The sequence below is a fragment of the Lactuca saligna genome, chromosome 9, assembly GCF_052625555.1.
Source record: "Lactuca saligna cultivar CGN05327 chromosome 9, ASM5262555v1, whole genome shotgun sequence".
Classification (NCBI taxonomy): domain Eukaryota; kingdom Viridiplantae; phylum Streptophyta; class Magnoliopsida; order Asterales; family Asteraceae; genus Lactuca; species Lactuca saligna.
In genome coordinates this window covers 137,775,825-137,788,194 of record NC_136425.1, presented here as the reverse complement: position 1 = coordinate 137,788,194, position 12,370 = coordinate 137,775,825, and the positions used below count along the sequence as shown (strand labels likewise).

At 40.4% G+C, this 12,370-nt stretch overlaps 2 long non-coding RNA genes across 5 annotated transcripts; one reads left to right on the top strand and one right to left on the bottom strand.

Annotated features, from left to right (window-relative positions):
• Window positions 1–5,836: 5,836 nt before the first annotated feature.
• On the bottom strand, window positions 5,837–6,333 carry LOC145015561 (uncharacterized). The gene is made up of 2 exons (XR_013665936.1): window positions 6,212–6,333; window positions 5,837–6,141 (listed from the first exon to the last, which is right to left on the bottom strand). It is a non-coding gene; the product is annotated as an uncharacterized LOC145015561 (long non-coding RNA).
• Window positions 6,334–7,158: 825 nt separating this feature from the next.
• On the top strand, window positions 7,159–10,594 carry LOC145015560 (uncharacterized). 4 transcript variants are annotated; one of them, XR_013665934.1, is made up of 5 exons: window positions 7,159–7,277; window positions 7,657–7,773; window positions 9,161–9,200; window positions 9,433–10,353; window positions 10,416–10,594. It is a non-coding gene; the product is annotated as an uncharacterized LOC145015560 (long non-coding RNA). The 4 variants fall into 4 exon arrangements; XR_013665932.1 differs by having other exon boundaries at window positions 9,161–9,649; window positions 10,178–10,353; XR_013665935.1 differs by having other exon boundaries at window positions 9,161–10,336.
• Window positions 10,595–12,370: the final 1,776 nt, after the last annotated feature.

Sequence of the window (12,370 nt, the reverse complement as noted above, 5' to 3'; positions counted from 1 at the left end):
TGTGTTGCATGCTAGTTCAGATTCTTGGTATGATATTATAATTGCTTGAGTATGTTATGGTTAGATTTTCCCTTTGTCTGAATGCTGCTTGCTTTGTGCATTGTGGGATTCTGAGTGATGGGAGTTAGCCATTAGGTGGATATGACACGTCACATGTGATCAGGGTTGAATAATCTCAGAGTGTTGGATTTGGTCCTATTGCACCGCTCTTGTTTGAGTCCAACCATTGTAGGGATGGGTCTTTTACTTGAAGGATTATCTGAGCCTCGTCACATGTGATGGTACCCAGGTGATGGCTAATTGGCATCACAAGGAGACCTTCAGCAGCTAAGGACTGGTTTGAGTTGAGTCAGAGATTTCCCTAGGGTAAGCCTAGGATGAGATAGTGTTGGGAGCAGTAGTAGTAGTAGAAAAGGGACCTGGTGGAGTCGAAGCAGTTCTTGAGGAAAGTACAGATAGATGTGGAAGGTAGTATGGGACCGTACTACTGAAAGCAGAGGATCCGTACTCGATTCGGGAAAGGTCGAGACAAGACCGGGAACCTGGTAGTGCGTATGTTTGGTCTCGCAGCAGTGAGGAGTATTCTGATAGTGGTTATGTTATATGTTTCAGCATGGTGACGTTGCGAGAGAGACCAGTGGGTGGATCAAGCGCCGGAGAGGGATCAGGCTCGGGTTCAGGGGCCGAGCAGCTCGAGGAGCGGATGAGGGAGTTGATATCAGCTGAGGTTACGCGCAGTATTCTAGATCAGATTCCTGTGATCTTTAGCACGGTCAAGGAGGGTATATTGGAGATTTTGGATGAGAGGTTGGGAGCCTTCCGTACTGAGATGATGGCATTGATGGGAGTGCGTACTTTGGCATTTCGAGAGTTCAGGGCTTGCGGGGCACCAGATTATCATGGGGCTAGGGACCCCATTGCTAGCAGTAGGTGGTTGGCTGATGTTGCCAACATGTTCCGTACGAGTCGGTGTCTTGAGGAGGACAAGGTCAAACTCGCTTCCTGTCTTTTGAAGGAAAGAGCGAGGGATTGGTGGGAAGAGATTAGTCATGCTTTGGGTGATGATGCCGCGTTGGACGCGATGACATGGGGTGATTTCTCGGCCAGGTTCAGGGCGGAGTTTTCGCCAATTATTAAGGTGCGGTAGTTGGCACGGGAGTTTCAGGATTTGACGCAGACCACTGAGACTGTGGCGGAGATCACCACCAAGTTTAGGGAGAGGGCTCTTCTCGTACCGCAGTATGTCGCGGATGAGGAGATGAAGAAGGCCCGATATCATGAGATGTTGAGGGCTGACATCAGGGAGTTCGTGAGCAGGTCCGGCTGTAAGACGCTGGAAGATATGATTTCTCGGACCAGGGATAGGGAAATTGATTTAGATCAGATCCGGAAGAGGAAGTCGGATGAGATTCAGGTAGCCGCAAGTTCGGGCAAAAGGACCAAGGGATCAGATTTGAGATCGAGGGATTATCGGGACCGCAGCCGATGCGGGAAGTGTGGCAGGGTGCACGGGGGCGCGTGTAGGAGTGGTAGTGGTGGTGAGTCTGGCTGCTTCAAGTGCGGTTGGACTGGTCATTTTAGCAGGGATTGTACTGTTACCACCACACAGGGATCAAACTTGATATGTTTTCACTACAATCAACGGGGCCACAAGAAGGCCCAGTGCCTCAGTTTGTTTTCAGCAGGACGGGTGATGGCACCTGCCCCTGCAACTTTGAGGATCACAAACGGCCGTCAGGGTTGTGCAAAAGCGCCTGCAGTAGGAGGCAGGGCTTTTCAGATGGCTACCTTGGAGACGCGAGCAGCGCTGGATGTTGCAGGTATGCGATTTCCGTTTTCAGTTCTTTTATTTGTGCATGATTATATTGCTTATGGTTCTGCATCATTATCGGTATGAGTGTTTTATTTTTGAGCGGTTTTATTATGATCGAGTTATATGCCATCTGCATACCTTTGATATTTGGATAGTAGTTAAGGGATGGGTCCTATTGGAGAAGGTTACCTAGGGTGCAGTAACTGTAGCATGCCTTAGAGGGACTCGGTATGTCTTGCTAGTTCGGAGCCGTATAAGTTTTAGAAATGGACTGGTTAGACCCCTAGCTATGGTAAGCTTGGGATTCCTCAGCAGATTGATTATGGAATAGTGGCAAGGATTGGGATTTCTATTCATTGAGCAGCGAGGTGTAAGCAGGATCGAAGTGGGGGAGAATCCTCCAAGGTACAAGGGTAAGAGCACGCAAATCCAGAATGAGTACGCGATTTCTGAGAAGGAAAAGAGGTAGTTTAGTGTTTGATGGATTGAGTAGTTCAGGGTTGGGAGTTTGAGAAACTCCCCATCAGTTCGTGCGTGTAATAGTGATGGTGAGTATGTGGTTCGGAATTCAGGTTGAAGGATCGCCTGTAGGACTCGTGTGAGTCGGAATGAAGATCTTGAGGACAGATAGAATGGGATGCTTTCGTGTTAGTAGACAGTGGCAAAGACAGCATGCAGAGCATGGAAGAGCGGCTGGAGAGCCTCAGCCTTCTTCAGCAGCGATTAGTGGTGGAAAGTGTTGTAAGACTACGGGGCAGCTGTAGCATTCACTAGCGATCAGTGGTGGAAAGTGTTGTAAGACTACGGGGCAGTCGTAGCATTCACTAGCAGTCAGTGGTGGGAAGTGTTGTCAGACTACGGGGAAGCCATAGCATTCATTAGCAGAAGGCGATAGAAAGTGATGCAAGACTGCGGGTAAGCCATAGCATTCCTTAGTAACTTCGTTGGCAGAGTTGGGGCGAGGCCCTTATCTCCTAGCATTCAGATAGGGATCAGAATGGGTAATGGATGAGAATTGTAAGGAGTTTGCATGTATAGCCCTTGAGAGGTGAGACCTTAGGAGAGGCCACTTTAGGATAAAGTTGGGGGAGATCCGCGGGTGAGGCCCGTATGAGAGTAGAAGTGTAGGTGAGACCTAAGAGCAGGGTTGCTCAGTAGTATGGTTGGGTGAGACCCGTGGGCAAGGCCCATGCGAGAGTAGTTAGGCAAGTGAGACTAGAAGGATAGGGGCGGGTGAGACCTGTGGGTAAGGCCCGTGAGGTTTAGCAGCACACGTGGGACCTGGTACGGATCTTAGAGTCAACATAGGGGATCGGGGATCCCAGGAAATTGTAGTACCTGCATGGTAGAATAGATTGAGTAGTTATACGTGGTTGAAGTTTCTTCGAAAGTCGCTGGGAGCGATTAGTAGTTGTGTTGGGTCAACGATCGGTGGGAGCCGGTAATCCAGATATTTATATGTTGGTAGGGACCAGGGTGGTCTCAGTTCATTCGGAAGCCAGATAAGGAATAGCAAAATTTCCAATCAGTAACAGTGCGAGTATGCAGCGTATGGTGGAATTCAGTTAGTTGATCGTGGGGTGCTCGACACCAAATGATAGTAGAAAGAATGCCCAGTGGATACTGGCGATAATGACCCGTACTGGGAGAAGCGGGAGTAATAGATTTGGTGAAGACAGGGTTTTCACAGTGGCAGAGGAAATAGATAGTTCGGGAGCATTGCCTTGGGAAGGCAAGGAAATCACGCAAGGAAAGAAAGGGTGAACCCTATGGGTTCAGTTGCAGTACTCGGAGAGTACAAGAAGGATTGTCGGTTGATTAATTTGGGTTTCCAGAATGTTTAGGGTTAGGGTTGACCAGAGATTATTATCCGCAAGGATTGACGCTAGACTGAATGACTGAGCGGAAGGCCAACGAAGGTAGGCAGTTGGTGTTGGAATAAATGGTGTGGTATTGGAGGCAGATCCTAGGCGGTGGATCATAGCAAACTTCGAGGACGAAGTTTAGTTTAAGTGGGGGAGAGTTGTAACACCCAAAATCTGGAAGGCCAAGAAAGGAAAGAAAACGCTAATTTTAAAGGGCGGCTCGGCGAGTCCAAGGAGGAACTCGGCGAGTCAGAGCGGGATCCGGGTCGAGGAGTAAGTGACCGACTCGGCGAGTATGGTCTGTGCGAGGAAAACCCTAAATTCGAAACTTGGAGCCTATTTAAGCGCCTCATTCTCCTCCTTAGGGTTCCTTTACTGCCTCTCTAACCCACAACACCAAACCCTAGCCGCCATATCCATTGTTTGAGCCATTTGTTGCCTTGAAGGGTGCATTAAATCTTGGAGAAGGAAGAATGAACTTGGAGGTGCAAGAAAGGACTATAGATCTGGGATTGTGAGAATATTTCTAAGCATTTGGAGGTAATAAACTAGTTCTTGGACTCTTTTGCACCTAGATCTATGTGTGGTTGTTGGGGTTTTTTAGCCATAATGATATTCATTTGAGTTAGAAGCCAGATCTGAAGTTGCTACTTCGTATCTAAGCATATTATGGTCTTGAGAAGCAAAAAGTATCTGCCCTTGAGTTGATTATGGAGCCTCTTTGCCTTAAACCCTAGTTTATGGTGTATTTTGCCTAGATCTCCTTCTCTTCACGTAAAGTTTGCAAATTTACGTGAGGAATAGGCTTGGGAAGGGTAGATCTACAGTTTGGAGTCCATGCATGAATCAAAAGTCCTCTGCATGTAAGGAGATCTTAATGGACTCGGTGAGTCCTTTGAGTGGACTCGGTGAGTAGCATGAAGAGTAGGAGCAACTCGACGAGTGGGATGAACAACTCGTCGAGTCAGATGAAGATTGCCATGTACTCGGCGAGTCTGTTCTTGGACTTGGCGAGTCAGGTCGTGAAACCCCAAACCCTTCGAGATGAGACTCGAATCAGTGAGTCGAGTGGAGACTCGGTGAGTTGGACAGGGCAGGACTCAGAAATAGGTAGACTCGGCGAGTCATGGACTGACTCGGCGAGTCGAGACGCGAAAGGAAGGACTCTGAATATATGAACTCGACGAGTCAGTAGGTTGACTCGGCGAGTAGGGTTGACCTGGGAGGTAGACTGTGACATCCCGAAATTTTGGTCAAAGACTGTGAACGGTCAAGTTCACAGTAAGTCTCTTGGTAAATTGACTTATTGAGTTTCAGTACACTTAATATAAAATAAATGAGCTATTTCAACTATTATAAGATATCAGATGATATTTTACTTCTGAATATGGAATTTGGCAAGCAAAACAAATAGCTCAAACTACAATGTGAAAATATATCTGGAAAACTAAAATTTCGTAATAAGTCGTTACGAGAAAAAAAAAACAAACTAACCTCGTAGTACGTGTTTCCCTGATTCTTAAAATAAAAAGAACGTCCAAATGAAGTTCGTATACAAAAGATACAACCGTTTTAAGAGCCACAAACAAATATAATATTGATTTTCCTAAAATCGTTAAAACCATTACTAACAATTGAGGGACTTGCACACCTCAAATGGAATTTCCGAAAATATTTTTGGACTCAGGGTATAGCTTAATATTTAATTTTGTATTTGAAATATTTTTAGCAAAAATATTTATAAATGTTGAGAATTTAGACGTTTTCATGTTTATAAATCGTGAAATGTTAAACTATTTATTTCGACATAATTTCTACTATTAGTTATGTATTCCAAAATAATAATACATATAAATCCAAATCCAGTTAATTTGGACGTTAAAAATATTTATAAATGATATGGATATGATTCATAATCTATTAGATGTTGTTGGTTAAATTTTCATAAATATACATCATATATAAACTGTATTTTAAAACCAAGGTTTAACAAATTAATAAATTTCATATTTCCTAACACATGAGTTTAAATTTATATATTATCCATATATATATACTAGAATATATAACTAGCAAAATAAATCAATACTCATTAAATACATAAATCATTAGGGTGTTACATTGCTTTTAAGTTCAAACCAAATAAAACAAATGGAAATTTATTAATTACAAATTATTCATTCATTTCATAATGAAACAAATACTCACAATACATTACATAATGAACCAATACATCATGCTCCTTGCTGACTACTCATTACATAATGAACCAATACATCATCCACTTTGCTGACTTCTCATCTGATTTGCACAACTCACTTGGAGTCCAAGTTGTATCCAAAAGAAAACTATACACAAAAGATAAACAATCCCACACTCAAACCAAAGGGAAACGTGTTTCCCTTTCTCCCTGGAAGCTGTCACATGAACAATCCCCTTCACACTCATTCTCTTCTACAATACCTGTCAATGAGAACCAGGTTAAGACTCGAACCTCGAACACAATGAAATCAACAATCAAGTCAACCATCACCTGCATTGCTTCATTAATTCGTCCATCAAAACCACAACCAAGACCCCCTATTCGTAAATACTTCTATCCTTCCCTCTCCTTTCCTGTGAGAAATCAAATCCAAACATCCAAATTATTCCTCCTTTGAATGCTGTTAAACATCAAACAAACACCCCGTTGATCGATCACTTATTCCTTGTGGATTCCAAATCACAAAAACATAATAAAAAAGGGTAACAAAGTTATGATCGGGTTCATTGTTTTCTGTTGAAGAAGAACCACCCAAATACCCTAGCTGCCATGATCGATGAATCTACTGCTGCCTTCATTCTTTCTACTTTCATTCATATATCTTCCCTCTTCAGTCAATCAAGAATCCGAGATAACCTCACCTTTTCTCGTCGACCTTCACCACCGAAGCATCCCCGTTCACCCAAATGTCACCACCGGTCTCATCTAGCCTCATCACAGAACCATCGAGACCAACAATCGAACCCTTTTACCCTCCTCTTCTTTTTCCGTCGAGTTCCACTACCGAGAACCCTCCCCATCATAGCAGTGGTCGTTAATAGCTCATTCCTTCGCACCTCGCTGTCGGAAACGAGATCACAGCAACCTCGCTGCTTCACCTATCTTCTTCTTCGACCTTGACGATCCAAGAGATGACCATTCTCCTCACGATAGATCGATCAGTCGCTGCCTTTTTGCCTCTTCTCCTCCCTTTCGCCGAATGACATTGAGAATCATCACCTCTCCCTCCTCGTGACCATTTAGCCATCGTAGTCCCCCATTGCCTCCCTCTCGGTGTTACAGAGACACCTGAGATCGATCTCCGCCCTCCAGTTTCCCTCACCGACTGATCGATGGACGCAAGGAATGGAGCAGCGGAGCCACTCAGCGCCGCTTGCTGCTGTCGCTTCCTTTTGCTTCCACCATTAAATCCAACCGCCAACTTGTGATTCTTGAACCGACAGAACCGCTAGAGACCTCGACGAAAGATCAGCAGCCACCGGACATGAATTGCGTTTGCCTGTCCTTCGTCGATGATCGCTTTTTGTTCCCTGACTCGATCAAATCAAGAAACGGGGTAAGAAGTAAAAACCCTGATCCTTTTTTTTTTGTAAATGGATCCCTTTGTGTGGATCGGACTTGGAGCCCCGATATGCAAACTTGGAGCCCCGATATGCAAATGGGTAAGGATTTTGACCCAGTCAAAGGTCAAAACTAAATCAAACTTATATTTAAATTAAACAGAATTTGTCCTTCCCCAGAAAAACCTAATAAATTAAGTCCTAATACCTTAAAATAGTTTCAAACGAACATGTTTAACCCCTGTCACGAGAATAGTTTGCATATCAGTCCCTGAAGTATGATTTTGGCAAAATCAAACCCTAGAGTCCATTTATTTTAACAAAGACCACTATATAATTAATAATTAATACCAAAACTATCATTTGGCTTATTAGGAAATATAAATGTACACGGTGATTTGTCTTACGAATGAGGAATGTCACGTAACAAATGTCACGACAAGTTTCCCAAAGGAATCTGAATACCGTACGAATCGAACTCACGCTTCAAAGGTGAGTGCTTACGGCCTCTTTTCAATATTATTTCGGGGGGAATACATGTGCCTATATATTTTGTTTATACAAATATATTACCTTTTTATGCGAAAAACCTAGTTTATAAAAATATTATTATTTAACAATTTACTATATTGTTACGAATAAATTAGTATAAATTTTCGTATACGTATTATGGTGATTTTATTGTGAAATAACCATTTCACACAACACATACTACATGATACAAAGTTTTATGATTTTTATATTATAACAAGTACGTTATGAATTGTGTAGTATTTCAATGGTTCAAGATATTACTATACATGTATATTTATATGTTTATATGTATAAAGTTTATACATGTACATATGTTCATTAATTTGAAACATTCATTTTTAGTCTTATATGATATGCATACTACCAGTTTAAAGTATTTCAAAGTTTCAAGACTTCTATACATGAATACTTTTATGCATGGCTTTACACACATATACAAGTTCGTTATGTTGAAATACATATCTTTATAAAAGCGAGTAATTTATACTTTTATAAATACGTCAACCATACTCGGCTTTTACAAATGTTATACTTCGAAATTCATTATGCCCGGTACTTAACTATAATTAAGTTAGGGCTGAGAGTTATTCACAAACTTTTCGTTAATGGTTTTTGAGTGAGACGCTACTATTCATTAGCTGAGTTTAATTACTTAGCCTACCCCACACTGCTATAATCGTTAATCTTCGGAGCGAGGTACATATGTATAGATCTATATAGGGTTGACAACCCCACCTGCGGTTGCTAGCTACAACCTTCGACTGATCAATCGTAGCAGGTGATATGTGTCTACGATCGTTACTACGACATCCAATGAAGCGTCGTAGGGAGGGGTACTTCTCGTCCATAGCTCGATTATAGAACTCACTAAAAACATTAACACGAATCTCTCTCTCACTCTTTCTCTTACTACAACCATAGGCTTGGTTGTCTTCAAGTACATTTTTAAGTATGAAAATTACTTATACAATGCATTCATTTTGACTTTTAATGAAGTCACTACAAGTACATTTTAAGTAAGGAAATTACTTATACAAAACATTCATTTTGGCTTTCAATAAGTCATTACAAGTACATTTTTAAGTATGTAAGTTACTTATACAAAACATTCATTTTGACTTTCAAGGAGTTATTACAAGTAAATGTTAAAAACATGAACTTACTCATATCAAAATACATTCTTGGATTTTAAAGACACTTTGCAAATATTGTTTTTAACTATTGTTATAGTTATACATACAAAGTTAATACTTTTTAGACTTATTAAAAGTATTACTGCGTTAGCAGAAAACCTGTGACACTCACCAACCTTTGTGTTGACTTTTAAAACTACATGTATTCTCAGGAAAACACTAAGCAGACATTCAAGACAGATTGGATCACAGGTGATCAAGTTTATTTGTTTTTGTGTCATATACCTACCTGTTAAGGCAATTAATGTATTATTATTATTATTATTATTATTATTATTATTATTATTATTATTATTATTATTATTATTATTATTATTATTTGTAAAAATATTGTATTCAAATATCAAGATGGAACATGAATGCTATTTTGTTTATTGTTGTACTTGTGCTATATATTCAATTTGTCTGTGATCCATGAACTTAGTCATACAGCCCGGTGTGTTCCGCCGCCTCGGCCGGGGGTGTGACATTGACCTTGACCAGGACTTTAACTTTGGCCAGAGTTGACTTGGTTGTCTCTCGGGGGTCAGTTAGACTCAGTGTTGCTTTGATATTCGGAGTTCGGGGAGCTAAAGGAGCAGGAGTTCAGAGAGTTGACGGACAGCAGCTTGTAAGATCATCAGCAAGTTTAGCCAGTGCAGGTGAGTATCCCTTTGTGTGAATGGGTCTAAGGCCACAATGTCGGTCCATGTAGTTATGAGTAGAAGGCCCGAGGGTTAGCCCTAGGCGCAGTATGCTAGTATGATATTTAGGATGAGGTCCACTAATAGCGGGCGGGTGCCCAAGGATTTGTTTACATGATAGTTTTTACTTGCTGTATGTGTGATACATGTAGGTGTCTGGTAGGGAGGTGAGTGTGGGCGAGGTCCCGTATCTCACCAATAGCAGAGTGTGAATGGTGTTCCACATCTCATTAATAGCAGAATAGGGATGAGGCCCAAGTTAGGGAAAGAGTGAGTGTGGGTTGGGCCTGTATCTCACTACCAGTAGGAGTGTGGACGGGGTTCCATGACTCATCAGTAGCAGGACAAGGGCGAGGCCCAAGATAGGCGGAGCCTTAGGACATGATCAGTCGTATGAGTTTAGCTTATGTGTTGTGATATGTTTATGTGTTATTATTTATCGGCGGGCGAGGCCCTGTGATATGTTTATGTGTTATTATTTATTAGCGGCCGAGGCCCTGTGACAGGCGAGGCCTAAGTGAAACAGATTTGTATCCGAGCGGGGCTCGAAGCCAGGCGGGGCCTGGAGCGGCGGGGCCATTATAGCGAGCGAGGCCCGAGGCAGGGGGCGAGGCCCAGGATAGCAGGCGTGGCCCAGTGTGTGCAGTATGTGATTATGCATGGTATGTGGTAGGGTGGGGGACTCACTAAGCTTCGTGCTTACGGTTTTCAGTTTTGGTTTCAGGTACTTCCGGTATCGGAGGGAAGAGCTCGGGGTGATCGCATGGCACACACCATAGATTAGGTAGCCTGGGAATGTTTACTCTGATAACGAACATGTATTTTGAAAATTAATACTCTGAGTTTTGGAATGATGACTTTGCTTAAAGTAACGTTTTATTAAAAGAAATTTTTGGTCTTGAATTTTGGGTCATTACAATCCATACTATTTTATATCAAATCAAAAGTAATTTTTTATATTTTGGAATGATGACTTTGCTTCAAGTAATGTTTTATTAAAAGAAATTTTTGGTCTTGAATTTTGGGTCATTACAATCCATACTATTTTATATCAAATCAAAAGTAATTTTTACGACAAAAGTATATTCCGGATTTAGAACAAAAAATAAGAATTTCAATAACAAGTCTGAAATCCGATAAATTATTCTGGAAATTTGAAAAAAAAATATATTAGTTTTTATTAAAATCTAATAAAAAGTTTTAGAATATAGCAAATTGGAAGTATATAAGATACACATGCTTAAACTGTGACATTTTGATGAAAAAAACGATGATGTTAGACACTTCGAAATGAACATTTCAAACATGTGAACAAAACCTACAAAACAATAGATTTGAAATCCTCTTATTGAACCGGACTTATACAAAATTTGGTGGAAATTTGCATCGGTTTAGAAAAATTAATGGATGGAACAGAACAATACATCACCTCATATCACTTGAGGGGAAGATTCAGAACACTAAAGATGAGATATTAGAAGTAGCATCACATGGATTATTAACAACCCATGCTTATTTATAGTTCATTTGAAATCATATGTTCAAGATATTAGGTTTTTTAGGTCTTTTTTTTTTTTTCTAAAATATGATTTTTGTTTGTAGGGGTAAATGTTTAGTTTTTTATGTTGAAATCGTATGTGGTTTGTTCTTCCTCTAAAAATTAATGTGCCCCCACTACCCCCCCCCCCCCCCAATTCGATAAATTCGGCAACTTCTTATTGAAATCAATGATCTCTTGCTAAAATCATTGATGAAATCTGGAGTTTATTAGTTGATTGTTGCTAAAATCGATTATTTTATGTTTTTGTTGAAATTACTTGATAGAGTTATTTTATGATGTTAAGGAATCTTTATTGAAAAGTTTACGAAATTATTCCCTAAAGTTGATGAAATTATTTACTGATTTTGCTAAAAAGTTTTTGAAATTTAAATTTTGATTGATGAATCAGTGTAAAGTAGTGTTTATATATAGAGTTAATGAAAGTTGTAATGCGTCTTGTCCTCAAAAGCTTCAGAATTTATTGTTAATTGGGTGGGGGTAGATTAGTAGGTATGTGTTTCAAGATGTCATTAAGGTTGGAGATTTTGAGAAATCAATGGATTACTCTTTTTTTAGAGTAAATTACACGAATGGTCCCTATGGTTTAGGGTAATTTACGTGTTTGGTCCCTAAATTATTTTTTTAACTCGGAAGGTCCCTACAGTTTGTTTTTGTTACACGCTTGGTTCCTGTTTTACTTAAAAAAAACTATTTTGTCCTTGATTTTTTAAAATATTTAAATAAACATACCCAAAACCCAACCCCGCACCTTACCTTACCTACCTCACTATTTTTTCCTATTTAAATAATAGTCATTTTAAGTAAGACAGAGACCAATCGCGTAACAAAAACAAATAGTAGGGACCAAGCGCGTAACAAAAACAAACAATAAGAACTTCCTAAGTTAAAAAAAAAATAAGTTAGGGTCCAAACGCACAAATTACCACAAACCATAAGGACCATTCGTGTAATTTACTCCTTTTTTTATTTGATGATTCTTTGACCCAGGACACTTGAGTAATCTGGTGTGGATAAAAGTTGTAATGTTTCTTATCCTCAAAAACTTGTTATGGAGATTTGGTTAATAGTTGAATATAGACTTTAAAGCACAAAGAAGAACCTAACTGCATTTCCTTTTC